Consider the following 9,904-nt stretch of genomic DNA (forward strand, 5'->3'; position numbering starts at 1 on the left):
TGCCCTGTGCCAAGGCTGTTTGAATAAATCACTGTGATGGTAATAATGACCCTGATCTCTCCTTTTTGTGTTCAGTGTGTTACACATGCATTGTCAGACACCCACACCTGTTTGTGTGTTTGAGCATGTGTATGTGAGAGAGACCAAGCACTGAAGCTTCATCAGAGTTTTGCTGCCTTCGCTGTACAGTGTGCATATGTGTCAAACTGTCTGAGGGTCCTTCTGTAACTCCAGTAACAGACACATGGACGGAGTCGTTTTCATTTATTATCTGATAGATGCAGAAACAGCTGCTTCCACACATGCTGCAATAGTCATGAGAGTTGAGGCTTTCCCTTTCCTCACCACTGCTGGGTGTACTGCAGAGACTGGAAGATAAATGGATAATAGATCAATATTTGTAATAGATGGGCCGTTACTAAGACGACTGATAAACATAATGAAAATGAGTCATAGCCAGTCTACAATGACAGGCCAAGCCTTATCACAGGAATTCAATGATACCTACTGAGAACCTGTTGGGAATCTTGGGGTTGTGATGGTCATCCATCTTCAGGTCACCTTCACAGTGATGCTGACTTCCGGCTACAAACAGCACATGGAAATGTTACCTCTCTTGTTTACCTCTCATCCCATTAGGCTGCCCCTCCCTAAGCCTAGCAGAGGTCTTCTTCAGATTACTTTGCAGCGTAATCCTCTTCGAGGAAACTGTTGTTATGCGCTGGTGCCATATGAAAACATAAACTGAACTGAAACACAAGCTTGTTGAGAGCTCTAACACAAGGAAACAAGGTCAGACCACAAGGAGCAGGAGACCTGATTACCACCTTAAGACTGATCCCACTCATCACTAATGTGAGTGATTTGCACGAGAGCCAAATCAATCAAACTGAATGGACAGAGCTGTTACGCTGATATTTAAGGTGTGTTCACTAAATGATTTGATTTGTTCTGTGTGTAACCTGTAGCTGTGGCATCGGTGAGGGAGATGCTGTAGGGACAGTGAACCTTCTGAAAAAATGATGTGTGCTTCTAGCTGACCACATGGCTAACTTGCTGCTGCTGCCCTTAGAATGATCTCAGCCAAACGAATGGCTGACAAGGGAGAGAATGAGGCAGTGAATGATGAATCCTTTGTTATCCACTGCCAAGAAAGCATTACATCAATGGGTTCTGATATGTGAGAGTGTAGAGCAGCCTGTGTGTGGCCTGTCATAAATCATTCAGATGCCAGATAATTCAATTCAGTTTTATTTACACAGCGCCAAATCACAACAACAGTCGCCTCAAGGTGCTTTATGTTGTACAGTAGATCCTACAATAATACATACAGTGAAGAACCCAGCAATCAAATGACCCCCTATGAGCAGCACTTTGGCGACAGTGGGAAGGAAAAACTCCCTTTAACTGGTTCCACAGAAGAGGGGCCTGAAAACTGAAGGCTCTGCCTCCCATTCTACTTTTAAATACTCTAGGAACAACAAGTAGGCCTGCAGAGCGAGAGCGAAGTGCTCTAATAGGGTGATATGGTACTACAAGGTCATTAAGATAAGATGGGGCCTGATTATTTAAGACCTTGTATGTGAGGAGCAGGATTTTGAATTCTGGATTTAACAGGAAGCCAAAACAGGAGAAATCTGCTCTCTTTCTAGTCCCTGTCAGGACTCTTGCTGCAGCATTTTGGATTAGCTGAAGGCTTTTCAGGGAGTTTTTAGGACTTCCTGATAATAATGAATTACAGTCGTCCAGCCTGGAAGTAATAAATGCATGAACTAGTTTTTCAGCATCACTCTGAGACAGGATATTTCTAACTTTAGAGATGTTGCACAAATGGAAGAAAGCAGTCTTACATATTTGTTTAATATGTGCGTTGAAGGACATGTCCTGGTCAAAAATGACTCCAAGGTTCCTCACAGTGTTACTGGAGGCCAAGGTAATGCCATCCAGAGTAAGAATCTGGTTAGATACCATATTTCTAAGCTTTTCAGGGCCGAGTACAATAACCTCAGTTTGATCTGAATGAAGAAGCAGAAAGTTAGCAGCCATCCAGATCTTTATGTCTTTAAGACATTCCTGCAGTTTAACTCATTGGTGTGTGTTATCTGGCTTCATGGACAGATAGAGCTGGGTGTCATCTGCATAGCAGTGTAAATGTATGCTATGTCTTCTAATGATGCTGCCTAAGGGAAGCATGTATAATGTAAACAGAATTGGTCCTAGCACTGAACCCTGTGGAACTCCATAATTAACCTCAGTGTGTGAAGAGGACTCTCCATTTACATGCACAAACTGGAGTCTATTAGATAGATATGATACAAACCACTGCAGTGCAGTACCTGTAATACCTACAGCATGTTCTAATCGCTCTAATAGGATATTATGGTCGACAGTATCGAACGCTGCACTGAGGTCTAGCAGGACAAGCACAGAGATGAGTCCACTGTCAGAGGCCATAAGAAGATGATTTGTAACCTTCACTAAAGCTGTTTCTGTGCTGTGATGAGCTCTGAAACCTGACTGAAACTCTTCAAATAAACCATTCCTCTGCAGATGATCTGTTAGCTGTTTGACAACTACTCTTTCAAGGATGTTTGATATAAAGGAAGGTTGGAGATTGGCCTATAATTAGCTAAGACTGCTGGGTCTAGAGATGCTTTTTGAGTAAAGGTTTAACTACAGCCAGCTTGAAGGCCTGTGGTACATAGCCGATCATTAGAGATAGGTTGATCATATTTAAGATTGAAGCATTAATTAATGGCAGGACTTCTTTGAGCAGTTTTGTAGGAATGAGGTCTAAAAGACACGTTGATGGTTTGGAGGAAGTAATTATTGAAGTTAACTCAGAAAGATCAATTGGAGAAAAAGAGTCTAACTTAACATCAATGGTACTAAGAGTAGCTGTAGATAATATTACATCTGTGGGATGATTACTGGTAATTTTTTCTCTAATGATAAAAATGTTATTCGTGAAGAAGTTCATGAAGTCATTACTAGTTAACGTTAAAGGGATGGTTGGCTCAACAGAGCTCTGACTGTTTGTCAGCCTGGCTACAGAGCTGAAGAGAAACCTGGGGTTGTTCTTATTTTCTTCAATCAGTGATGAATAGTAAGATGTTCTGGCTTTGCGGAGGGCTTTCTTATAAAGCAGCAAACTATTTCTCCAGGCTAAATGATGATCCTCTAGATTTGTGACACTCCAGATTACGAGTCATCTGCTTTAGGGTACGTGTTTCAGAATTATACCACGGAGTCAGGTACTTCTGATTTGAGGCCTTAGTTTTCACAGGAGCTACAGTATCCAGAGTCGTACGTAGTGAGGAGGTGAAATTATTAACAAGATAATCGACCTCTGTTGGGGTAGCGTTCAGATAGCTGCTCTGCTCTGTGTTGGTACAGGGCATTGGAGATGATAACAGTGGGGGGATTATATTCTTAAACTTAGTTACAGCGCTTTCAGAAAGACATCTACTTTGATAAAGTCTACTCTCCACCGCTGTGTAATCAATTATTGTAAATGTAAATGTTATCAGGAAATGATCAGACAGGAGAGGGTTTTCAGGAAACACTGTTAAATGTTCAGTTTCTATGCCATATGTTAAAACAAGATCTAGAGTGTGATTAAAGTGGTGGGTGGGTTCTTTTACATTTTGAGAGAAACCAATTGAGTCTAATAACTGTCGTGGTTCTGGGTCATTTGACCCAGCTTTTGAGTTTATGGTGTTTTTTTTCTGTGTTATAATGTTTTAGTTTTCTATTAGTTAGTATTGAGTTAAACTTGGTTATGGCTGCTATGTTTAGTTATATTTCTGTCTCCGTGTTGTCTCGTCTCACCTTCCTGTTTACATGTTTTTCTCCCAGTGTTTTGTTCCATGAGCAATAAATCAGATAAGAAGTCTGAGAAATCAGACAAAAACTCAGAGTAAGGATTAGGCTTAGAGATGATAACAAATAAAACTGTTTTTTCAGTTTTCCAGCTTGGCTGGACAAGACTAAGCATCAGGCTTTCAAATGAACTAAAACTCAATCTGGGTGTTTGGGTGATCAATAAGTGGAAGTAGATAATATAGAGGATCGCTGCCCCACCCCACCCCACCAACCCCCCGAGCTGTACTTCGAGGATTGTGATAGTTAAAAGCCTGGTCCTACCTCGTTCTTCTTGTGTTGCATTTGATTTGGTTGCATTGGTGTCAGCACAGCTTCTCATGTGCACCAACTGTGAAGAGAAAGATGGACACAATAGCCAACTCTGTACTCATCTGCAGTTTAAAGAATATGTCACAGTTTGAGGAAAGTCTGCCTTCAGTGCTCAGATCATCAGAACAATGTGTTACAGGGAGGGTAATGGATGAGCCAGAGAGTTGGAGAAATGATTTGAAGTTCTCTAACTTCCAACTAAAAGTGTGACAGCTCCTGACTTGAAGCCTTGACAAACTTGGATTGGCATGGATCAGTCAGCAGGACAAAGTATTACAAGCACTGAAACTTAATGAAAGACCTGTATGGTGAAAGACATGCAGTTAGTGGGTTTAGGTCCATTGGTGATTGTAAATTGTGGGTGTGAATGGTCGTCTGTGCCTCTCGCTCTGTGGTAGCTGGGAAAGGCTGCAGCCCTCCTGTGACCCTGATGATAAGTGGAAGAGGATGGATGGTTTGTGATAGGATCTAATTAGTTTCCCGAGTATATACAATCTGGAGATGTTGCCAACGTAATGAAAAATGTTCAGATTCTGGTTACACTTGATGTCATTTCATATTTAAAAACACTGAAAGTTTCATAAGTGAACATTTATGTCTGGTTCCTTATTAGAAAGCAGATAGCTGCTTGCTCACCGGCTGCTTGTCTCGGGCCATCCTGCGGTCCAGAGCAGTCTGCCGTCGCCTGGCCTCCCAGTGCATAGCTGACATCTCGAGTGAGTCTGGGCTACGGAGACGTAGACACTGTAAACCTTTGTGGTGTGCCTGCACCGAAGGTCACTTTGGGAAGTACATAAAAAGAGAACTGGGGTAAATGTAGAGATGAAGGTGTGAAGTTTGGAGGACATGGGAAGTTCAGTTGCCATGGAAACCCGTTCCCTTATCATCTTCATTTATGCATGATGTTACATGACATCAAAGCCAGGATGCAGATTGCTTTGGAAATAGAGAGATGGTCAGTGTCAGGAGCAGAACATCTGAAGCCTCTACACCTCATGGATGGAGAGAGGAAGAAGACCTGACCAATGTATGCTGCTCATCTGAACCCATCTGTCCACTCACACCTCACCACCCTCTCATGACTTCCTCATGCAGCACCACAGTTCCTCTCTTGGCAGCATCTCATCTGCTTCCTCTGATCCACAAAGACACAGTGAAGCTCCATCTGTCCTCCTCCATCAGCACAATCCAGCATCGTCACGTCTGCAGTGCTTTTCTTCAACAACTCTCTCTGGTACTTTCATGGTGTCTCTTCAGCTTCAGCCCTTAGTTACTACAGCTCTCACCTTTGTTACGGATAACGAGCATCAGTACACTTTTCCACTCCTCAGACATCCTGTCACACACCAAGCACAGGAGTCCACTTCTTGACACCTCCACAGGTATGTCTCCTCTCTTTATCATCCTCACATTCTCTCATTTTCACGATTCAAACTGACTCGAGCAGCATGTGCTGGTGCTGGGGAGGATTGGATTACAAACACTGTGCTTTATCTCACAGCAGCTACATGATACAGCACCCAACCACTGCCACCAGCTACTCTGATTACTGTGCTGGGTCCTGTCTCACCTGCTCTCAGTGTGAGCCCTGTACGCTTAAAATGAACACAACATTTAAATGATACCACACATCTCGAATACTGATTCACACTGTCAGAGTTTGAAGCTATGGAAAATATCATGTTACACACATATGATATAGAGATTCAGACTTTGTGTAATGACAAAGGAACACCCAGATTTTGGATCATGTTTCCACACTCTTAATGAATGAAGACATGATTAATTTGAACTCTTTTCTTCTGGATTCCTGGACTTTTAGCTGTTAAAGATTACGTGTGTGAATGAATATCAGCGCAGACAGTCGCAGTGGTCTTAATGAGCAAATGAGAGTTTTACTCACCTGACTTGTACTCAGGAGACAAAGCAGCTGTACAGGCTGGGCTGAGCACTGCTGAAGTGTCAGTGTCACTCTGACCTCGATAAGGAGAGCCTCCAGGCAACATAACGCTGGGCTGCTTTGTTACAGAGGAACAGATTGGCGGGGGATTGTGGGTAAATCTGCTGCCTCCACCCTCCATGGTTCACTAACAATGGTCCCACCCTGACATGGCTGTGTGCTGTTAAGCTTCTGTGTTCATTTTAAATACACCAACTTTCACTGAAGGTCTTAAAAGATGCTAGTTAGGAGACCTGGATAAGAAGAAGTCCTTGTTAGGTGAGGCTGGGGGTCACAGACCTTTGAACTCTGCTGCATATGTCACAAAACATTAAATGGAGCAGACAGGAAGTGAAGAAAGTCAGTCAGGAGGTTTGTTACAGAAGAGTTTGCCATTAAAGGTAAATGTGGACAGGCTCAGGTGTTGTTTAGGGGAAAACATTTCATTCATGTATTCTCTCAGTCTAAGACCGAATGCTTGCAGAGATCTCGCCGTTTGAAATACAGACAACATGTAAAAAATAAACTGCAAGCTGAACTCTGATTCTGCTGTGACCATGGATGTGAGCCACATGAAGTGATCTGAATGCATCGAAAAGTGCTGATGATTAAAATGTGGCATTAAAAGAAAAGAGGAGTGAGTGCTTAAACTAACAAGCATGCTTTGAGGACACTGAAGCACCGGCAGGAAACACTGAGGCACAGAAAGGACCGGTCTGAGCACATCGCCACCACGCTTGTGTGGGAACACTGAGTGTGTGATTGGAAACGAACATTGGACGAGCATTTCCAATCAGAGAGAGCGCCAGCGGACAGCGTGGTGGCATGGATCCAGAATGAACTCTGAAAGAGGTTTCTGCACCAATTCTTCATATTTTTACTTTCACGTGTTAATCCAGCCATCACACCAGAGAAAGTGAGCTTTCTTTTCCAGTTCTTTCTATACAAGTTGGATGTTTTATATTAAACGGTTAGCTAAAAAAAAGAGAGAGAAAAGTAACATCTGGTGATGCTGAACTGGCCACAGAGACCATGGCTAAGCAAATGAACTCAAGGCTGTCACATCAGGTTTTGCAGTGCTAAGATGTTATTGTGGTGGAAATACCATAATAAGTAACTAAACATGAAAGTGGAACTTGGCAACCAACAGAACCCTACCCCTGGTTATTTTATACCCTGAAAACAAGTGGATTTCCATTGTTAGAAGACCAGCTGAGTCATGTGGTTGGCAGGAAGCTCTCCTGGCAGTAGTGAACAGAAACGTCGTCTCCCAGCTGCTCTGAAGGACAGAATCAGAGGAGAGTGATCAACATCAAAGCCTGTGAGCAAAGCAAACTGAGCTTTTGGAGACATTTACAGAGAATACAGCCTGGAGAGGAGGGAGTCTAAGACCCTGCAGTGACCTGAGCCCGACCCTGAGATAAACATTTTTTTATTGCTGTTTCTTAAAGTATTATCTGTTCATTAAAGTCTATAAAAGCTTTCAGAGCAGTTTTAGTTTGCTGTTGTTGGCTCTTGGTTGATGCAAAGTGACCAAACACAGGTCAACTCATCCACCTTAATTTAAACAGAGGCTGTTGAGGAATAAACATATATTCTTAGTGCTTATTTTCTGATTATATTGTTTTATGTATTTTAGTAATAAAGGCTTGTAAAGCAAGGCCACTTTTGACTCATAAACTAAGTGCTCAGCCAGACTGAAAAACAGGAAGTCAGTGTAGAGCTGTACAAGCATATAAATAAAAACAGGAAACCAGACAAAAAGAGGAACTAGTAACATATAAGGAGTGTTTGTATCCAAACTATGTCTGACGTGTAAAGGACCAATAACACCGATATGAGACACATGTTTAGCTTCTAATGTCAGAGATTCTACAACTGGCTTTGGGCTGTGCAGGGCTCTCTCTCTCTTCCAGAAGATGATTGAATAAAGAATTATAAATGTTTTGACCGCTCTGAGTCGGGTTTTCTCTGTTCTATCATGGGGATCAAAGAATCGGGTTTAATAAGACCAACACGGATTCTGCACAAAGACGTAAACACAAAGCGCGGACCCGCCGACGGATCAGAACCAGTGAGATGTCGCCTTTCTCACCCGGCGGCACGGAACGGTTGTTCACGCCCTTTTTGCGCTGATTCTGAAGCTGCAGGTTTTATCTCTCTCCAAACAACATTGACCGAACCAGCAGCAAAAGAAGATCCAAACTACGCTTCACATAAACATCGTCATGAATTCCCTTTGACCTTTGCTGTTTTGCTTCCACCACGATCCCAGCCAACATGTATATATGGGCCCCACCTGGTTTTTGCTTGGGCTGGATGGGTACCATGTGGGCATGGGCTCAAACTGGGCTTTTTGTATGGGGCCTACTTGCGTTCTTCACATTAAACCCATATGGGCAATCCCAAGTGGGCACTTTTAGTAGGTCCTAGCTGGGTCAAACATGGGAAACACTTAACTTGGTCCAAAATGGGAAACACATGTAGGACCCACTTGGGTTTTCCACCTGGGATAGACATGGGCAAACACAGTCATTTAAGGATAGGCTGTTGCTGTGTGCCCCAGGTGGGGCAAAGTGAGGTAATCAATGTATTTTTTTTTAGCACTGATAACACAGGTGGGGCCCACCTGGTCAAACTATATGTGTCACACGTGGGAAAATGCAAGTCAGACCCTGAAAACATGTCTATGTGGGCCCCATATGGGTTATGTTAAGTTAATATGGGCATATATTTTACATGGGCTCAAGATTGTTTAGTATATATGGGACCCACTTGGGTTTCTCACATTAAATCCATATGGGTGGGCATCCAATGTAGGTCCTAGTTGGGTCAGTGATGGTAAATGTGTACATTGGTTCAAAATGGTAGCACATGCTTATGTGAGGATTCTTCTTCTGTGAAGAGCCTGAGAAAGTGTTATTTGAATAAAGGAGGATTTATTCCAAACAAGCCCATCACAGATTGCACACAACCCAGGGAGTTCTGAAAGTCAAATTGTAAAAATAATCTCAAAAGAAAGTATGAACATAACTCTCTTTTATAACCTGCAGACGGCACCCATGGGGTACCATTCTCTAAGAAATCACCCTAACTTTAACATATTTGGCACAACCTCAGTCTATCACTTTTGCTATCCTTACGTACAGTCAGATGTTCTTTACCCTTCATTTTTGACCCTCTCAGTATTTAGCCTTGGCTAGCAAATGTGCTCAAAGTCCACATTGAGACCTGAAGATGTTATGTGTTATCAGACACTACAACCCAGCTGTCAAGTGAGACCATAGGAACTTTGGTGTTTTTGAACATTCAATGTTACTCAAAACACTCTGCACACTATTCCAAATAACTGGTTTGAAACTGGTTACTTTTTAATTTTAGATTTCATTTAAAGTACTTAATTTAAACTTTCAGCGCTCTGCATGGTAGGCTGCATGGTGAGGCTCAGATAAGATAAATAAAGACTTCATGATTCTTCTTAGGTAAATTCACTTGTCACAGCGGCAATAATAAGTGATTAAAACGGACACAAGAGTAGAAAAAAGAAAAGCAAAAAATACAAATAAAAAACCTAAGATAAAAGTGAATTACACAGACAAAATCCAGATTTGGCATTTGCAAATTAAGGATTACTGGTTGTTCAAACAATTAAGACTATTTACTTGAGCAAACATGCAGTTGAGGATTTTTAGTAGATCAGATACACTCTACTGTATTAGAGAAAAGACAGTTAGCTACATGGAAGATGGAAGTTTTGGTTAATCAGATCCA

At 42.2% G+C, this 9,904-nt stretch overlaps 1 long non-coding RNA gene across 1 annotated transcript; it reads right to left on the reverse strand.

Moving 5' to 3' along the window:
- Positions 1-250: 250 nt before the first annotated feature.
- On the reverse strand, positions 251-4,933 carry LOC147331869 (uncharacterized). The gene is made up of 4 exons (XR_015128916.1): positions 4,831-4,933; positions 4,147-4,213; positions 509-585; positions 251-368 (listed from the first exon to the last, which is right to left on the reverse strand). It is a non-coding gene; the product is annotated as an uncharacterized LOC147331869 (long non-coding RNA).
- Between the last annotated feature and the right edge of the window lie 4,971 nt (positions 4,934-9,904).

Source organism: Aulonocara sp. 'chitande type north' Nkhata Bay, linkage group LG4 (genome assembly GCF_057382095.1).
Source record: "Aulonocara sp. 'chitande type north' Nkhata Bay isolate Kocher_YH1m ecotype deep benthic linkage group LG4, A_spYH_male_GT1.1, whole genome shotgun sequence".
Lineage (NCBI taxonomy): Eukaryota > Metazoa > Chordata > Actinopteri > Cichliformes > Cichlidae > Aulonocara > Aulonocara sp. 'chitande type north' Nkhata Bay.